General features: G+C 41.5%; 1 protein-coding gene and 1 pseudogene across 6 annotated transcripts in view; both read right to left on the bottom strand.

Annotated features, from left to right (window-relative positions):
- Positions 1-19,784, bottom strand: part of CSGALNACT2 (chondroitin sulfate N-acetylgalactosaminyltransferase 2) — a 92,125-nt gene that overhangs the window by 10,982 nt on the left and 61,359 nt on the right. The window lies entirely within an intron of this gene.
- LOC143654495 (protein strawberry notch homolog 1 pseudogene) lies at positions 1,865-7,724 on the bottom strand (annotated as a pseudogene). The gene is made up of 2 exons (XR_013161825.1): positions 4,078-7,724; positions 1,865-4,022 (listed from the first exon to the last, which is right to left on the bottom strand). The product of XR_013161825.1 is annotated as a protein strawberry notch homolog 1 pseudogene (transcript).

The following is a 19,784-nucleotide window of genomic DNA, read 5'->3' as shown; positions in this document are numbered from 1 at the left end:
CTCCCTTTAGTATTTCTTGCAGAGCTGGTCTCTTGGTCACAAATTCTCTCAGTGACTTTTTGTCTGAGAATGTTTTAATTTCTCCCTCATTTTTGAAGGACAATTTTGCTAAAAGAGAAAAACAGCAGTTTTTCTCTTTTAGTAACTTAAATATATCATCCCACTGTCTTCTAGCCTCCATGGTTTCTGCTGAGAAATCTACACATAGTCTTATTGGGTTTCCCTTGTATGTGATGGATTGCTTCTCTCTCGCTGCTTTCAAGATCCTCTCTTTCTCTTTGACCTCTGACATTCTAACTAATAAGTGTCTTGGGGAACGCCTATTTGGGTCTAATCTCTTTGGGGTGCGCTGCACTTCTTGGATCTGTAGTTTTAGGTCTTTCATAAGAGTTGGGAAATTTTCAGTGATAATTTCTTCCATTAGTTTTTCTCCTCCTTTTCCCTTCTCTTCTCCTTCTGGGACATCCACAACACGTATATTTGTGCGGTTCATATTGTCCTTGAGTTCCCTGATACCCTGTTCGAATTTTTCCATTCTTTTCTGGATAGTTTCTGTTTCTTTTTGGAATTCAGATGTTGTATCCTCCAAATCACTAATTCTATCTTCTTTCTCTTTAAATCTATCATTGTAGGTATCCATTGTTTTTTCCATCCTTTCTACTTTATCCTTCACTTCCATAAGCTCTGTGATGTGTTTTTTCAGTTTTTCTATTTTTCTTTATGTTCAGCCCATGTCTTCTTCATGTCCTCCCTCAATTTATCGATTTCGTTTTTGAAGAAGTTTTCCATTTCTGTTCGTATATTCAGCATTAGTTGTTTCAGCTCCTGTATCTCATTTGAACTACTGGATTGTTCCTTTGACTGGGCCATATTTTCAATTTTCTGAGCGTGATCCGTTATCTTCTGCTGGCGTCTGGGCATTTAGTCAGATTTCCCTGAGTGTTGGACCCCACAGGTTGTAAGATTTTTCTGTGAAATCTCTGGGTTCTGTTTTTCTTATCCTACCCAGTAGGTGGCGCTCGTGGCACACGTTTGTCTACGGGATCCACCAGTAAAAGTTGCTGTGGGTCCTTTAACTCTGGAAAACTCTCGCCATAGGGGAGGTTTGGCAGCCGAAGCGTCTTGGAAGAGTGCCAGCCGGCCCGGGGGTCCGAACGCGGGGAGGGTCGCCGGCCGCCGCAGCACGTGAGAGCGCCCAACCGAATTTCCTAGTCGGCCCGGGGCGCCAAGCGTGGCGGGAGGGCGCCAGCTGTCGCAGCCCGGGAGAGTGCACTGTTCCCAGGCGGACCGGGGAGTCACGTGTTTGGAAGGGACCCCCTGGTCACCGTTCTCCGCTGTGTGGGGATTTCTGACCCAACTCTTTCAGTTGGTCCGGGGGGGCCTCGCGTGGTGGGGACGCCAGCCACCGCGGCCTGAGGGGACCGCCTGCCCAATTCTGCCAGCTGGCCTGGGAAGGAGGAAGGGAGGGACTCCGGCCGCTTGCCGTCCCGCCCAGGAAAGCCCGCGTCCCTCGGTGTTCTCACCGGAGCTGGTTCTCCCAGACAGTCAGCCGTTCCAGGATGGGGTACGCTGTTCCTTTGATCTCCGTCGTGGCTCCGTGAGCTGCTCTGTATTGTCTCCACTCCCCCAGTAGCTGTTCTGGAGGAGGAAAGGTGAGGGCGGCAAGGCTGTCGAGGCTGGTGGCGGAGGAGCCGGTGAAGGCGGGGGAAGAGGGCACCGTGGTGGTTGGAGAGCCGCCGGAGCAGGAGGGGGAAGAGGGGAGAAAGAGAGGGGAGAAGGAGGGCGGGCGGGTTGGCTGCTGCGGGGCGTGGGCGCCGCGCGGCGGGCCGGCGGAGAAAGAGAGGGGAGAAACTGGTGTTTTATATCAAACATCAAGAGGAGTAGCCCTGGATAAAGAACTAATTTCCACAACAGCGTCTGGCTGGTGTAGACCGATTTTTTATTTTAATGGCATATACTCTGCATGGGCTGCTGCATGACCCATTTCTTCCTCATCTCCTTCCTCTGTTTCATCTTCCTTTTTCACAACAGGAACTACAGATGGGGAAAAACTCCTCATTTTCATGTCATTTATCCATACCGTTGCTATTTTTTTTATCAGAAGAATCTTTCTTTACTGTACCATTGCTTACATCCGTAGCTGCTGTTGTAACTGGCTGAGCAATGTTAGCAGGCGGCTTCAGTTTCATGAGTTCAGTAAGACTATTATTTTTTGAGCTGATCCTTCAGCTGAACCTGGTCTTTTGCAAGTGCAGCGGTCTTGGCTGGTGCCAAGACTGAAGGGTGTGTGTTTGCAGTAGTCTGAATAAACTTTGTTAAAGTGATGGCTTGCCTACTAGTTGTTACAGGTGGTGTTTTAGTCATTACAAGTGTAGATCCCAAGATTCGTAGCTGATTTATTTGATTCAACACAAATGTTGTAGTAGATGGAGGTTGCTGCCTAATATTTAATGGTGCTGGAGTAGATACCCTCTCTAGTTTTTATTTAAACGGGACTGTTGCTTCAGACTCCAAACCTAATTCTAAGGTACTAAGAGTCACTGACTGCTGAACTGGAGGGGTAGGTGTTGGAGTTGCAAGCTCTGCATCACCACCATCAACATCAAAGAGGTCATATGGACTGATTCCATTTTCAGTCAAAGCAGCAAGCAGTAAATCTTGCCCTGGTTCCACCGTTCTCCTCAACACCCCCGTCCCCACCCCGAGATCTGACACCAGGACAGCTTCTCCCAGGTGGTTGAGAGCTTGAAGAATCAGTGGTGACTGGAGTGGAGGTGGCAGTGGTGATGGCAGGAGCCACATTAGGCTCTGCCTGTCTCCCCGCTGTCATCTTGATGCCCCTCCTCCCAACCCCCCAACCGGGAGGGGAGGGGGTGGAGTGACGGATGAAGTGGGCGCCTCATGTGACTTCGTAAAGTTAGTTTTGGAAGTCTAGCCATCTCAGCCAAATGAAGGGGGAGGTTTTTTTCACTTTGTGCCTCGGATGCCAGGGCCTGAGATGGGAATGTGAGGTGAGCTTGCGCAGACCATGGTTGCCATACCCTTTACCCGTAGGGGAGCTCCTTTACAGCAGTGGTTCTCAAAGTGGGGTTCCCAGACCTGCACCTGGGAGCTTCTTAGAAATATGCACTCTTGGGCCCCACTCTAGACCAACTGAATCAGAAAGGTATGGAGTCTAGCAGTTGGGTGCATATTTGAGAAACCCTGAGAGTGGAGCGTTTCCTGAGTCGGCTCTTGCCTACTTTCATAGTCCTAGTTCCACAAATGGACTCTCTTTTTCAGGCCTACTAGCCTTCTCTCATGGTTGTAAATATGCCATGCTCTTGTACCTCTTCTACTATGCTCTTTTCCCTGTGTGGAACACTGCACTCCCATTCGTTCACACCTAGTAAAACTCTAGTTTATTCTTCAAGGGCTTCCTTAAATGACATTTGCCCCCACAGTGGGGTCTTCCTGAAATTGCCCCTTCTCCAGTAAGTCCCTCTCCGCTCTGCTGGGCCTTCCCTCATCCAAGCCTCGATTTTCTTATGATGTAAATGAGAATTACAGTAATATCTATCTCAGGGGCTGAGTAGCACAGAGCGTAAGAGGTGCCTAGCCTGTTGCCTGGCTGTGCTCAGAGCTGGCATGTCTCCTTCAGGGAGCAGTCTCTTCTGAAGAAAGTGAAGCTGAGGATTCTAAGCACCATTCTCAAAGGAACACCTGAAGTCCTGGCCAATACAACAATGTACTAACACTACCAAAGAACTCCTAGTTCCTTAAGTGTTACATATATGTAAACATACATGGGAAAAAATCCCCACAGATTTGGAATTCAAAAATACTTTCTAAAGGAAAAAAAGCTCTCCACTTACAGGCTGTAGCCTTAGAATATTTCAACACAATTTCTATTTTTATTCCCACAAAGGAAGTCACAATACTGTAATGTCTTCCCCACCATACCCAGAACCCTTAGGCATGGATCTTTGGCAAAGATGGGATGAGAATGAGAATGAGAGAGTAAGTCGTGTGTGGGAACATTCCTGGCAGAATGTGGAGGTGGCAGTGGTGATGGCAGGAGCCACATTAGGCTACAGCCTGGCAGAATGAAAGCCTTTGCACCTGCTGAACACAACCAACGAAGCTGTGTAAAATTTAAAAAGCCAAGTGAAGGCAGGAATCCAGAGAGGTCAGGAAAGTTCTAAAGCCAACCTTTCCCTGCAGGCAAGAACTATTTCAGCTTCCATTTTCAAGTTCTAGTGAAGAAAGGGTTCTAGTGGACAAAGTGCACGGCCTGCTCAAGATGAGAAGTCAAATGGGAAATTTAAAGTTCATAAAGCTGGTATCCCAAAGAACCAACTGTAAGCACAACACTGAATGAGAAATACAGTGCTCTGTCCCCAACCAGGTAGAGAATTATGACCAAACAGATTTGGAAAAGAATCATATGATTTGTTTTGTTAAAAATTTTCCAAGTTAGGTAAGTTTCCTAAAATCCATTCGGTACCAAGGTTAAGTGGGCAGTTTTCCTTGTAACATCTGATAATTTGTAACCACAAATTAATGTGCTTCACAAATTTCTGCAGCACAAATTTACATTGTTCACAAAACTTCAAGTTGAAAATTTCATTTAACATGGTGTGGTGGTTCTGGTACTGCCTTAAGTACCCAGCAGAAGCAAACATTCTTATATTCCAGTTTAGAAAGTCTCTTCTGAGCAGTATCTAATCTCTTATAAAAATTTTTATTGAGCAATCTTCACACACATACAGCCCATAGATGGTGTACAATCAGTGGCTCACAAAATCATCGCAGTTGTGTAGTCATCACCATGATCATTTTTAGGATATTTGCACCACTCCAGAAAAGAAATAAAAAGAAAAAAGAAAAAAATTCATGCATCCTAAACTCTTCACCACTCCCTCTCATTGATCACTAGTATTTCAACCTACCGAATTTTTAAACCTTTGTCTCTCCTTATTATTTATTTATTTTTTAACCTTATTTTTTTTCATTATCTATCCATACCCTGGATTAAAGAAGCATCAGACACAAGGTTTTCACAATCACACAGTCACAATGTAAAAGCTATATTGTTATACAACTGTCTTCAGGAATCAAGGCTACTGGAATCCAGTTCAACAGTTTCCCTCTAGCCACCCCAATGCACCATAAACTAAAAAGGGATATCTATACAACACATAAAAATAACCTCCAGGATAACCTCTTGACTCTGAAGTCTCTCAGTCACTGAAACTTTATGTTGTTTCATTTCCGTTTTCCCCTTTTTGGTCTAAAAGTCCTTCTCAATCTCAGAATGCTGGGTTCTGGTTCTTGGGCACCCTGCCCCACATTATCAAGATTTACACCCCTGGGTGTCATGTTTCACATATAGGGGAGGGCGGTGAATTCATCTGTCAAGTTGGCTTGGAGAGAGGCCACATCTGAGTAGCAAAAGAAGTTCTCTGGGATTCACTCTTAGGCATAATTATAAGCTGGCTTAGCTTCTCCTTTGCAAGAATAAGTTTCATAGGGACAAACCCCAGGATTGAGGGGTTGGACTATTGAATTGGTTGTCTCCACTGCCTGCGAGAATATCAGTAATTCCCCAGACGAGGATGTTTAATATTTCCTCCTTTCTCCCCAGCCCCTTATATCTAATCTTCTATTAAACAATTATGCTTTTTTTTTGGGGGGGGGGAATGTGCATGGGTCAGGAATCAAACCTGGGTCTCCCACATGACAGGTGAGAATTCTATCACAGAACTATCCTTACACCCCCAATATGTTGGGTTTTAAAAATAAGTTATTTGTAGTTACATTCCTAGATGTTGTATTTGACTCTTTTTCTAAATGTGTTTGGTCATAATTCTGAAGAAATTTCCAGAATATAACACCAAGAGACAAGGGTTAGAAAATATGAGACAGGTTAAGAGACATGGAAAATTGGTACTCTAGTGTATCGGTGGTGGGGATGTGAAATGATGCAACCACTGTGGAAAGCAATATGGAACTTCCTCAAAAATATATAGAATTACTATATGACCAAGCAATTCACATCTAGGTTTATACCTAAAGAGAGTGAAAACAGTCTCAAATAGATGTATGTACACCAATATTGATAGCAGCATTAGTTACAATAGCCAAAAGGCAGAAACAACCCAAATGTCCATCAACAAATGAATGGATAAACAAAATACACACAATGGAGTATTGTTTGGCCATACGAATGAATTTATGAGACATGCTGTAACATAGAAAAATCCTGAAAATATTATGCTCACTGAAATAAGCAATGCACAGAAGCACAAATATTGTATGATATCACTTAGAAGAGATGATGAGAAAGAGAAAATTTGCAGAGATAGAAGATTAGAGGTTCCTGGGGATCTCTTCCCTGTTATACTCCTCTCTTTTTTTGTGAAAAATAACAAATAAATAAAAAAAGCAATACACTTCAAAGTACATTGCAACAATTAGTTGCAGAACAGATTTCAGAGCTTGATATGAGTTACAATTCTACAATTTTAGGTTTTTACTTCTAGCTCTCAAAATTACTGGAGACTAAAAGGAATATTAATATAATGATTCAGCAATCATACTCAATTGCTAAACCCTACCTTCTCTGTATAACTCTACCATCACCTTTGATCTTTCTCCCACTCTTTAGAAGTATTTGGGCTATGGCCATTCTAAATTTTTCATGTTGGAAGGGGCTGTACATAATGTGGGATAGGGGGATGGAACTAGTTGATATTCTGGAGAGTCTGGCCCCTCTGCTTTTCAGGATTTATCTGGTCCAGGGACCCATCTGGAGATTGCAGATTCTGCAAAGTTATCTTAGTGCATGGAACCATTATAGAATCTTACATAATTCCCTAAGGGTTCTTTAGGATTGGCAGGAATGGTTTTAGCAAACTATGATAGGTAGCAATGTATAACGGAATTTTACATAACAGCAACCTTCAGAGCAGCCTCTTGACTCTATTTGAACTCTCTCAGCCACTGATACCTTATATGTTACACTTCTTTTCCCTCTTTTGGTCAGGACGGCATTGTTGATCCCACGGTGCCAGGGCCAAGCTCATCCCTGGGAGTCATCTCCCACGATGCCAGAGAGACTTTCATCCCTGGATGTCATGTTGCATGTAGTAGGGAGGGCAGTGGTTTCACTTGCAGAGTTGGGGTTAGAGAGAGACTGAGTAACAAAAGAGACCCTCCAGATGTGACTCTTAGGCATACCTATAGGTAGGCTAAGTTTCTCTGCTACATCTTGAGGCCTTACATGAGCAAGCCTCAAGATCAAGGGCTTGGCCTATTCATTTGGGTGTCCTTAATGCTTGACACAGTATCAGGGGTTTCCCTGGTGGTAGAGTTTAATAGTTCCATATTTTTTTCCCATCCCTCAAGGGACTTTGCCAACACTTTTGATTATTTGCCTAATATTCTCTGGGGTGTATCCAGGCAGTACATTAAGCTATACAGGAATATAGGCTCTCATTCTTGTTCCAGGCTCCCTGTGTTTGGATTGTTTAAGTAATCCATCCAGACAAGTTGAGTTAGATTATGTGCTACAGAAAATTTAGATTCTGGACACAATAAAACTTTCTTCCTTTGGTCTGAAAGAGTAGGTGAAGTTCTAAAATTCAGACAATGTCTTCCTTACCCCTGTATTCTGAATTACCTTAATCCTGACCTGGATGGTTTCATTCTTATCACTAAATACCAGGTTATATATATATATATATATATATATATAAAACAGTCCCTCAGAATCCAGATATAACAATTACCACTCTGGACTAAATGTGACTGCTATAAGAGCTTACAATCTGGGCCCCAGTTTTCTTATAAGTATTTTCTAAATGAGATTGTACAATATTTTCTCTTTTTGTTTCTGGCTTATTTTGCCTCACCAAATGTCCCACAGGTTCATTCATATCATTGCATGCCTCACAATTTTGGTCCTTTTTTTTCGGCATGGGCAGGCACTGGGAACTGAACCCAGGTCTCCGGTGTGGCAAATGAGAATTCTGCCACTGAGCCACCATCACACCTCCCTTTCGTTCCTTTCTGTAGCAGCAAAATGTTTAATCATATGTATACACCATTGTTTGCAAATCTACTTCTCAGTTTGTGCATCCTTCAGCTATCCCCATCGCCTGGGACTTAGGTACGATGTCCAAAGTCAACAACAGTCCATCAACACTCTCAATTTTAGACACTTTCATTGTTTCCAAGAAAAAGATAGCCAATAAACACACCCTCACCAGATAGAAAATCCAGACCTCCCCCTAACTCTTGTCCCTCCTCCCATTATGTACTCCTGGTATTGCTGCAATACTGTGGATTTTTCCTGTTAAACAGACCGTAGCATGTGTCATGGTCAGGTTCATATGTCACCTTGGGCAGGTGTTGGTGTCTGGTCGTCTGGTCAGGCAAATGTTGGCCTGTCTGTTGCTATGAGGACATTTCATGTATTTAAGTCACGATCACGTTGGCGACATTCACAGCTGGCTGTATTTGTAATGCAATGCATTTTATTCCTTTCTCCCGCCTGATTGCTCTAGCTAGAACTTCTAGAACAATGTTGAATAATAGTGGTGACAATGGGCTTCCTTTTCTCATTCTTGATCTCAGGGGGAATTCCTTCAATCTTTGGATTTTCATATATAAGCTTTTCATATATGAAGGAAGTTTCCCTCAAGTCCCACTTTTTGAAGTGTTATTATCAGAAAAGGGTGCTGAATTTTGTCAAATGCTTTCTCAGCATCAATCGATATTATCATGTGATTTTTCCTTTTTGATTTATCAATGTGCTTTATTACATTGATTGATTTTCTTGTGTTGAGCCATCTTTACATTCCTGTTGTAAACTCCACTTGTTTGTGATGTATAGTTCTTTTAATATGTTGTTGGATTCGATTTGCTAGTATTCTGCTGAGAATTTTTACATCTATGTTTATTTAGGGAGATTAGCCAATAGTTTTCCTTCCTTGTAGCCTCTTTGTCCAGTTTTGGTATTAGAGTGATATTAGCTTCATAAATGTGTAAGGTAGCATTCCTTTTTCCTCAAATTTTTGGAAGAGTTTGAGCAGGATTGGTGTTAGTTCTTTTTGGAATGTTTGATAAAATTCCCCTGTGAAGCCATCTGGCCCTAGGCTTTTTTTGTAGGAAGATTTTTGATGACTGATTGAATCTCTTTACTTGTAATTGATTTGTCAAGATCTTCTAGTTCTTCTTGAGTCAGTGTAATTGTTTCTAGGAATTTCTCCATTTCATCTAGGTTGTCTAGTTTATTGGCATATAGTTGTTCATAGTATCCTCTTATGAATTTTTTATTTCTTCAAGATCCAAGGTAACGACCCCCCTCTCATTTCTGATTTCATTTATATGCATCTTCTCTTTTTGTCAGCCTAGCAAGGAGTCCATCAATTTTATTAATTTTCTCAAAGACCCAACTTTTGATTTGTTGATTCTATTATTATTTTTGTTCTCCAATTTTTTTTATTTCAGCTTCAATCTTTGCTATTTCTCTTCTATTTGCTTTGGGAATAGTTTGCTGTTCTTTCTCAAGCACATGACCAGTTAAGTGCTCAATTTTTGCTCTTTCTTCTTTTTTTAATACAGGGATTTAGGGCAACAGATTTCCCTCTCAGCACTGCCTGTACTACATCCTGTAGGTTCTTATATATTGTGTCCTCATTTTCACTCGTTTACAGATATTTACCAATTTCTATAGCAATTTCTTCTTTGATCCACTGATTATTTAAGAATTTGTTGTTTAATCTACACATATTTGTGAAAGTTCTGGTTCTTTGGTGGTTATTAATTTCCAGTTTCATTCCACTGTGGTCAGAGAAAGTGCTTTGAATAATTTCAATCATATTAAGTTTATAAAGACCTGTTTTGTGCCCCAGCTTATGGTCTTTCCTGGAGAACGTTCTATAAGCCCTAGAGAAGAATGTATATCCTGGTGATTGGAAATGTATTGATGTATATTTGTCCATTAGGTCTAATTCCTTTATCACAGTTTAACTTCTCTACTTCCTTGTTGATCCTTTGTTTGGTTGTTCTATCTTTAGAGGAAAATGGTATATGAAATTTCCCACTCATTATTATTGTTGAAATGTCTATTGCTCCCTTCATTTTTGCCAGTGTTTGCTTCATGTACTTTGGAGCCCTTGATTGGGAGCATAATCATTTATGATTGCTATTTCTTCTTGGTGAATTTTCCCTTTTGTTAATATGCAGAGTCCTTCCTTTTCCCTTATGGCATCTTTCCATTTAAAATGTCTTTTATCTGATATTAATATAGCTACTTCTGCTTTCTTTCTTTCTTTCTTTTTTGTTTTTTAAGATTAACAGATTTATTGGAGGAATAAAGCAGGGAGGATGCAGGTGGGAGAGTAAAAGGGAGAAAGCAGGCAGGAACCTGAAATTGGCTCTGGCCTGGGGAGCCAGCAGGAAGAAAGAGCTCCTGCTTTCTTTTGGCTACAACTTTCATGGAACATCTTTTTCCATCCTTTCACCTTCCATCTGTTTGTGTCTTTGGGTCTAAGACGAGTCTCTTGTAAGCAGGATATAGAGTGATCATGTTTTAAATCTATTCTACCAATCAATGCCTTTAATTGGTGAGTTTAGTCTGTTGATATTCAAAGTTATTACTTTAAGAGCAGTTCTTGAGTCTACCATTTTATCCTTTATTTTTATTTCTCAGATCTGTATATCCTTTTCCCTCTCTCTCTCTCTCACACATTCCTTTTTTTTTTTTTTTTTTGCATGCTCTGGAAATCGAACCCAGGTCTCTGGCATGGCAGGCAAGAACTCTGCCACTGAGCCATGGTTGCCCGCCCTCTCTTTATTCTTTAAGTTACCTTTACTGATACTCTTCAGTTCTGTGCCCTCCTCCAGACTTTGTTCTCCTGTCTCTTTTTTTTTCTTCAGCTGACAGAACTCTCTTTAGTATTTCTTGTTGAAAAATTCTCTTCGCCTTTGTTTTTCTGAGAAGGTTTTAATCCCCCCCTCAATTCTGAGGGGCAACTTGGCTGGATAAAAAATTCTTGACTGGAAGCCTTTCTCATTCAGGATCTTAATATATCATACCACTGCCTTCTCACCTCCAAGGTGTCTGTTGGGTAGTCTGAACTCAGTCTTATGTCATTTCCCTTGTATGTAGCAAATCATTTTTTTCTCGCTGCTTTCAGGGTCTTCTGCTTCTCTTCAACATTTGACACTCTGATTAGTATGGGTCTTAGAGTAGGTCTATTTGGATTATTCTATTTGGGGTTCATTGGGCTCCTTTGATTTGCATATTTATGTCTTTAATAATAGTTGGGGCCTTTTCCCTATTATCTCCTCAGCTAATCCTCCTTGCCCTTTACTCTTCTCTTCTCCTTTTGGGGCACCGATGATTCTTATATTTGTGCACTTCATGTTACCAATCATTTCCATGAAATCCTATTCCATTTTTTCCATCTTTCTTTTCATTTGTTCTTTGGTGACCTTGAATTCAATTGTTCTGTCTTCTAGCTCACCTGTTCTTTCTTCTGCCTCTTCAAATCTGCTGTTGTGTGTTTCTAGTGTATGTTTATTTTGGTTTACAGCATCTTTCATCTAAATGAGAGCTGCTGTTTTTCTCTTTATTCTTTAAAATTCTTCTTTATGCTCTTCCAGTGAATTCTTGATATCCTTCATATCCTTATGAATATCCTTAATTATTTGTTCCAATTTTCTGTTTCTCCTCTGGTGTTTTAATGTGGTCATTTGGCTGGACCATAGCTGTTTGAATCTTCATATGTTTTGTGACTTTCTGTTGTGGTTGGGGCATTTGATTATCTTGATAAGGTTGTTTTGCAAGTTGGTTTCCTTCACTCATCTAAGATTTTGTATTTGCTTAGGTGTGTTGAAGGTCTTGTTTTGCCTTGGTGTGTCAGGTCCATCTCACAATGGGTCCAGAAGGACCCTAGATCCATCTGTGGTCATTTCCCCCATTCTGGAATGCATAATTGGAATTGACATACTCAACAACTGGCAGAATCCCCACATTTGTTCTCTGACTCGTGGAGCGAGGGCTATTATGGTAGGAAAGGCCCCAATGGAAGCCACTAGAACTGACCCTATCTAGCAAAATAGTAAATCAGAAGCAATACTGAATTCCTGGAGAGATTTCAGAAATTAGTGCCACTCTTAAGGACTCAAAGGATGCAGGGATGGTGATTCCCACCACATCCCCATTCAACTCTCAAATTTGGCCTGTGCAGAAAATAGATGGGTCTTGGAGGATGACAGTGGATTATTGTAAACTTAACCCAGTGGGGACTTCAATTTCAGCTGCTGTTCCAGATGTGGTATCATTGCTTGAGCAAATCACACATTACCTGGTGCCGGTATGCAGCTATGGATATGGCAAATCCTTTTCTTTTCTTAGTTGCTGTCAGTAAGTACCAGCAGAAACAGTTTTCATTCAGCTGGCAAGGTAGGCAGTATACCTTTACTGTCCTGCCTCAGGGGTCTATCAGCTCTCCAGCCCTATGTCACAATCTTGCCTTCAGGGTCCTTGATCGTGTCTCCCTCCCACAAGACATCACACCAGTATATTGCTGATATCATATTGAGTGGACCTAATGAACAAGAAGTAGCACCTACTCTAGACTTATTGGTAAGGCATTTGTGTGTCAGGGGATGGGAGATGAATTGAACAAAAATATAGAGGCTTTCTACCTCAGTGAAATTTCTAGGTGTTCAGTTGTGTGGGGCATGTCAAGATATCCTTCTAAGGTGAAGGAAAAGCTGTTGCATCTGGCCCCTCCTACAACCAGAAAAGAGGCACAAGGCCTATTGGCCTCTTTGAATTTTAGAGACAACACAGTTCTCATTTGGGTGTGTTACTCTGGCCCATGTACCGAGTGACCAGAAAAGCTGCTAGTTTTGAGTGGGACCAGAACAAGAGCTCTGCAATAAGTCCAAGCTGCTGTGTAAGCTTCCCTGCCTCTTGGACCATGTCATGGTCAGGTTTATGTGTCAACTTGGCCAGGTGGTAGTACCTGTTTGTCTGGCTGGGCAAGTGCTGGCCTGTCTGTTGCAATGAGGACATTTCATAGAATTAAATCATGATCACATCTGCTACATCCACAGCTGATTCCATTGTAATCAGCCATGGGGAGTGTCTTCTTTAAGGAGTGATGCTTAATCTAATCACGGGAAGCATTTTAAGGAGGATTCAGAAGAGAGAGGCTCTCTTCCTGCTTCAGCTGGTGAGCCTCTCCTGTGGAGTTCATCCAGACCCTCCATCATAATCATCAGCTTCACAGCCTGCCCTACAGATTTTGGACTCTACATTCCCACAGTTACGTGAGACACTTTTATAAATTTTATATTTATGGATATTTCCTGTTGATTCTGTTTCTCTAGAGAACCCTAGCTAATACAGACTATATGATCCAGTAGATTCAGTGGTGTTGAAAGTGTTAGTGAAAAATATGGATGCTGTCTGCAGCCTTTGACAGTCTCTTATAGGAGAATCACAATGCACATCTTTAGGATTTTGGCTTACGGCCTTATCATCCACTGCAGATAACTACTCTCCGTTTGAGAAACAGCTTTTAGCCTGCTAGTAGGCCTTAACCCTGAACCACCAAGTTACCATGAGTCCTGAGTTGCCTATCATGAGCTGCGTGATGTCTGACCTACCAAACCATAAATTTGGGCAGGTATAGCAGCACTCCATCATGAAATGGAAATGGTACATATGAGATAGGGCCAAAGCAGGTCCTGAAGGCATAAGTAAGTTACACGAGGAAGTGGCCCAATGCCCATGGACCCCACTCCTGCCACATTACCTTCTCTTTCCCAGATCAGAGCTATGGCCTCTTAGGGGAGTTCCTTAGTTAGTTGACTGAGGGAGAGAAAACTCAGGCCTGGTTTACAGATGGTTCTGCATGATATATAGGGACCACTTGGAAGTGGACGACTGCAGCACTACAACCCCCTTCTGGGATGTCCTTAAAGGACAGCAGCGAGGGGAAATCCTCCCAGTGGGCTGAACTTTGAGCAGTACCCCTGGTTGTTCATTTTGCTCGGAAGGAGAGCTGGCCAGACCTGCATCTGTATACTGACTCATAGGCTGTTGCTAGTGGTTTGGCTGGTCAGGAACTTTGAAGAAGCATGATTGGAAAATTGGTGATAAAAAGGTCTGAGGAAGAAGTATGTGGACAGACATTTCTGAGTGGGCTAAAAACATGAAGATATTTGTGTCCCATGTGAATGCTCATTAGAGAGGGTGACTTCAGCAGAGGAAGGTTTTAATAATCAAGTGAATAAGATGACCCATCCTGTGGGTCAGCCACTCCTGCATTGCCCAATGGGCTCATGAACAAAGTGGTCATAGTAGTAGGGATGGAGGTTATGCATGGGCTCAGCAACATGGACTTCCACTCACCAAGGCCGACCTGGGTATGGCCACTGCTGAGTACCCAATCTGCCAGCAGCAGAGACCCACACTCAGTCCCCAGTATGGCCATTCCCCAAGGTGATCAGCCTGCTACCTGGTGGCAGGTTGATTATATTGGACCACTTTCATCATGGAAGGCGCAGTGATTTGTTCTAACTAGAATAGATACATACCCTGGATATGGGTTTGCCTTCCCTGCATGCAATCTTTCTGCAAAAATTGCCATCTGTGGACTCATGGAATGCATTATCCACTGTCATGGTATTCCACACAGTATTGCTTCTGATCAAGGAACCCACCTCACAGCAAATGAAGTGTGGGAATGGGCACATGCTCATGGAATTCTCTGGTCTTACCATGTTCCCCATCATCCAGAGGCAGTTGGGTTGATAGAATGGTGGAATGGCCTTTTGAAGACCCAATTAGAGTGCCAACTATGTGGCAACACCTTGGAGGGCATAGGCAGTGATCTCCAGAAGGCTGTGCATGCTCTGAATCAGCATCCACTCTATGGTGCTGTTTCTCCCATAGCCAGGATTCATGGTTCCAGGAATCAATGGGTGGAAATAGGAGTGGCACCTCTATCACATCTAGTGATCCACTAAGAAAACTTTTGCTTCTTATCCCTGAAACCTTAAGCTCTGCTGGTCTACAGGTCTTAGTTCCAAAAGGAGGTGTACTCCTACAAGGAGACACAATGATTCCGTTGAACTGGAAGTTTAGCCTGCCACCTGGCCACTTTGGGCTTCTCATGCCATTCAATCAACACGCACAAAAGGGGATTACTGTTCTGTCTGGGGTGGTTGATCCTGACTATCAAGGGGAAATAGAAGTGCAGCTACACAATGGAGATCAAGAAGAGTTTTCCTGTAATACAGGAGATTCCCTAGGGAATCTCTTAGTACTACCATGTCAGGTGAGTAAAGTCAATGGAAACCTGCAACAACCCAATCCAGGAAGGACTAGTGGTCCAGAAACCTCAGGAATGAAGGTTTAGGTCATTTCACCTAGCAAAGAACCACTGCCACCTGAAGTGCTTGCTGAGCGTAAAGTGAACATGGAATGGGAAGAAGGTGGTGACAATATGAACTATGATCACACGACCAGTTACAGAAATGAGGATTGTATTAATATCTCCTGTTTTTTATGTGTATGTTTGCATTTGTACATGAACAAATATATTATTCTCCTCTTATCATATGACATAGTTGTGTTCTTCATATTATAAAATCATAGGGTATGGTGTTTAAGAGTGAATGTTACTTAAGGAGTTGCACCCTATTCTGGAGAGATACAATTTATTTCCGGTCGTATGCAGGACAGTTGAGTATTTTTAGGCAAAACATGTCTGTTATTGTGTTCTGTTTGGAAAATAAGCATGTTTCAAGGTGATGTGTATAGCTGCCAAGTTGACAACAGGTGGACTGTGATGGTTAGGTTCTGATGTCAAGATGGCCAAGTGATGTCTGGTCAGGTAAGCACTGGCTTGACCACTGGCACAAGGATATTTCGTGGCTGGTTGATAAACTGGAAGACTGGTAAATTAAATTATCAGTCAGTTGAGTGCATCTGTGATTGATTACATCTGCGATCAGCTAAGGCATGCCTCGAGATAATCCAGTCAGTTGAAGGAAGAGAGACTTTCACTGCTTATTCAGCCAGCAAGCCTTTCCTATAGAGTTTGTCTAGACCCCTCATCGGAACTCCCAGCTTCACAGCCTGCCATGTAGATTTCGGACTCTTCTATTCCCACGGTTGCATGAAACACCTTCATAAATCTCATACTTACAGATGTCTCCTGTTGGTGCTGTTTCTCTAGAGAACCCTGAATGATACATGTTATAGCCTATCGTTAATAGGAAGGTGTCAACAGTACCATTTAACAGGGGTAAATAGTTGGGGGCAGGCAAGACAAGAGATAGGGGGAGGTTTACAGCTGAAATCGATGAGGCTGTGTTTATTGGTTATCTCTTTGGACCAATGAAAACTGTTTAAAATTAAGAGTGCTGGTGATTGTACAACCAAGTGAGGATACTGTAAGACATGGAGTGTTTATTTTGGATATTATCTACGATGCCCAACAGATGGAGGGTGTTCTAGTTTGCTAGCTGCCGGAATGCAACACACCAGAGATGGATTGACTTTTAATAAAAAGGGATTTATTTCATTAGTCTTCAGAGGAAAGGCAGCTAACTTTCAACTGAGGTTCTTTTTCACCTGGGAAGGCACAGGACAATCTCTGCTGGCCTTCTCTCCAGGCCTCTGGATTCCAATAACTTTCCCTGGGGTGATTCCTTTCTGTATCTCCACAGGCCTGGGCTGACCTGCAAGTGCTGAGATGAGGTATGTTGAGCTGCTTGGGCTGTGCTACATTGAGCTCTCTCATTTAAGCACCAGTCAATTAAATCAAACACCATTCATTACAGCAGCCATGCCTCTTAGCTGACTGCAGATGTAATCAGCAACAGATGAGGTTCACGTACCATTGGCTCATGTCCACAGCAACAGAATTAGATGCCTTTACCTGGCCAAGTTGACAACTGAATCTAACTACCACAGAGGGGTCTGAAGGGTATGACTGAGAAGCAGAATGGTGAACTGTGATGTATACATACGATGCAATATTGTGCAACTACAAAAAGTAATAAAGTTATGAAGCATGCAACGAATGAGCTTTGGGGACACTGTATTGTACAAAATTAGTCAGAAACAAAAGAACACATATGTTATGGTCTCTTTTAGAAAATATTTATAAGAAAACTGCAGTCTAGATTGTAAACTTTTTATAGCAGTCACACTTAGTTCAGAGTTACAAGTGTATTTCTAGATTTTGAGATGCTGTGCTATATATGTATAAGCTAGTATTTCCCTGGAGCTTTGGGTACCTCTGTTTCTCCCAAGACTCAGAGCTGGAGTTTTACAGCTCTGAAAGTCAGCATTGCTAAGTACAACTGTTAATGTAATTGAAAAAGAGTTCAGGCTTCAATTAGAGATAAAAATGAAGCTGATTTAGCTAGGACTAAGGTAAATAAGAACACAGGGCAAAGGATGACAGTGTATGTATTCTAGAGCTAGACCTAGTGTATAAAACCAAAGGCAGAGAGGTTTATTTTGTCTAGATCCTAAATCTCCTCTAACAACCAACCTAAATCAACCTACCTGGATAGCTCATTTAAACAACCCAAACACACGGACCCCAGAATGGGAATAAGCACTTGTAATTCTGCATAGCTTAATGTAACATGCATATACATCCCAGACTATGGTGGGCTAATAATTAAAAAGTTTTGGTAGAGTCCCTTGAGGGACCGGAGAAAAGATATGGAACTACTAAACTTTCCTACCTGGGAAACCCTTGGTACTCTCTCAAACATTAGGGCCTCCCAAGAAAATAGGCCAAGACCTTGATCTAGAGACTTATCCTTATGAAACATTATTGTAGGGAAGAAGCTAAGACTACCTATAATTATGCCTAAGAGTTGCTTCCAGGAAACCTCTTTCACTGCTTAAATGCAGCCTCTCTCTACATATATGCCCTATCTGCAAGGAAAATCATTACCCTCCCCACTACGTAGGACATGACATTCGGGGTGAAGGTCTCCCTGATAACATGGGACATGACTTCCAGGCATGAGCCTAGCCCTGGCACCATGGGACTGACAATGCCTTCTGGACCAAAAGGGGAAAAAGAAACGTAGAGTAAGGTAATTGTGGCTAAGAGAGTTAAAATGTGGTCGGGAGGCTATTCTGGAGGCTACTCTCACGCAAGAAGTTATTGTTAATTGCCACGGTTTGCCAAACCCCAACCAACATCATTCTTGTTAACCCTAAAGAATACTCAGGGCTTTATCTGAGATTCTACGAAAGTTTCACACAGTAAGTTTACTTTCCAGAAACCTACAACCTCCAGATGGTTCCTAGGCCAGATAAGTCCTGAAACCCAAAGGGGCCAGCCTCTCTAAGAACATCAACCAGTTCCATCCCTTATCCCATACTGCTGACACCTCTTTTCAACATGAAAAAATTAGAATAGGCATAGCTCAAATATCCCCTAAAGATTGGGAGAAGGATCAAAGGAGAATCTAGGATATAAGAGAGAATTTAGTATTTAACAAATGAGTATAACTACTGAATCATTATACTGATATTTCTGTTTAGTCTCCAGTGTCTTGGAGCAGCTAGAAGGAAAAACCTGAAATTGTGGAAATGTAACCAGTACCAAACTTGGAAGTCTGTTCTATAACTACTTGTTAAAACATACTTTAAAATTCATTGCTTTTTTTGTATATATATTTTGTATATAAATCTCACAATAACAAATGTGAAAAAAAATTGAACCAGTGATCAAAATTCTTCCCGTAGAGAAACGTTCATGCTTTCAGATAGTTCTACCAACTATCTAAGAATAATTCCAACCTTAAAATTTTTTTCTAGAAACAGAATAAGGCAACATCCTGTAACTTATTATATAAGCTACTGTAGCCTTAACTGAAACAAGGCGGATGTGAAAGGGAAATTACAGGTAATCTTAGTCCTGAACCAAGATGAAGAATGCCTAAAATATATACACACTCATGAACATATATGAATACATGCCCACCTAGGTAAGTGAATGTGTACATTTGTATGTTCATGTGTATGGATAGGTTTTTAAATTCATTTATTGCAGTTTGTGGTTCAAACTTAATCTAGCAACGTGTAATAAGGATACTACATCAAGACCAATTAGAATTTATCCCAGGAATGCAAGGGTGGCATTTCAGAATTATCATTTAACTTAATCAAATCAACATAATAAAAGAGGTAAAAACCACATGATCACATAAACAGATGTAGCAAAAGCATTTGGTAAATGTTCTTAATCATGGTAAAACTGGTAGTAATAGAAAGGAAGCTTCTTACCCTAACAAACGGCATTTATAAAAACAACTACTTAATGAAGCACTGAAAAGTGTTTCCCTTGAAATCGGGACAGGAGAAGGCAGTCTACTTTTACCACTTCCAGTCCACACTGCACTATAAATTCTCATAAGCACTGTGAGACAAGAAAAAGTAAGGTATAAAAATTGAAAAAGAAATAAAGCTTTTACTACTCATAGAAACATATGATATGGATTCTGTAACACAGAAAATGCAAAAGAAACTACAAATACATTCTTAGGATTAATAAAAGTTTTCTGCAATGTCGCCAAATGCAAAACTTAACATGCCAGTCAATTCTATTTCTGTATATGTCAACAACAGGCAAAATTGCTAAAAGGCTTAAGAATGCAGAGTACCTAGGAAAAATCTAAAAAATAACACAGATAAGTTCTCTAGAAGTATCATAAAACGTTATTGAAAGATAATAAAG

This window comes from Tamandua tetradactyla, chromosome 13, assembly GCF_023851605.1.
Source record: "Tamandua tetradactyla isolate mTamTet1 chromosome 13, mTamTet1.pri, whole genome shotgun sequence".
NCBI lineage: Eukaryota > Metazoa > Chordata > Mammalia > Pilosa > Myrmecophagidae > Tamandua > Tamandua tetradactyla.
Note: the sequence above shows the minus strand (reverse complement) of the source record. Positions and strands in the feature narration are given on the sequence as shown.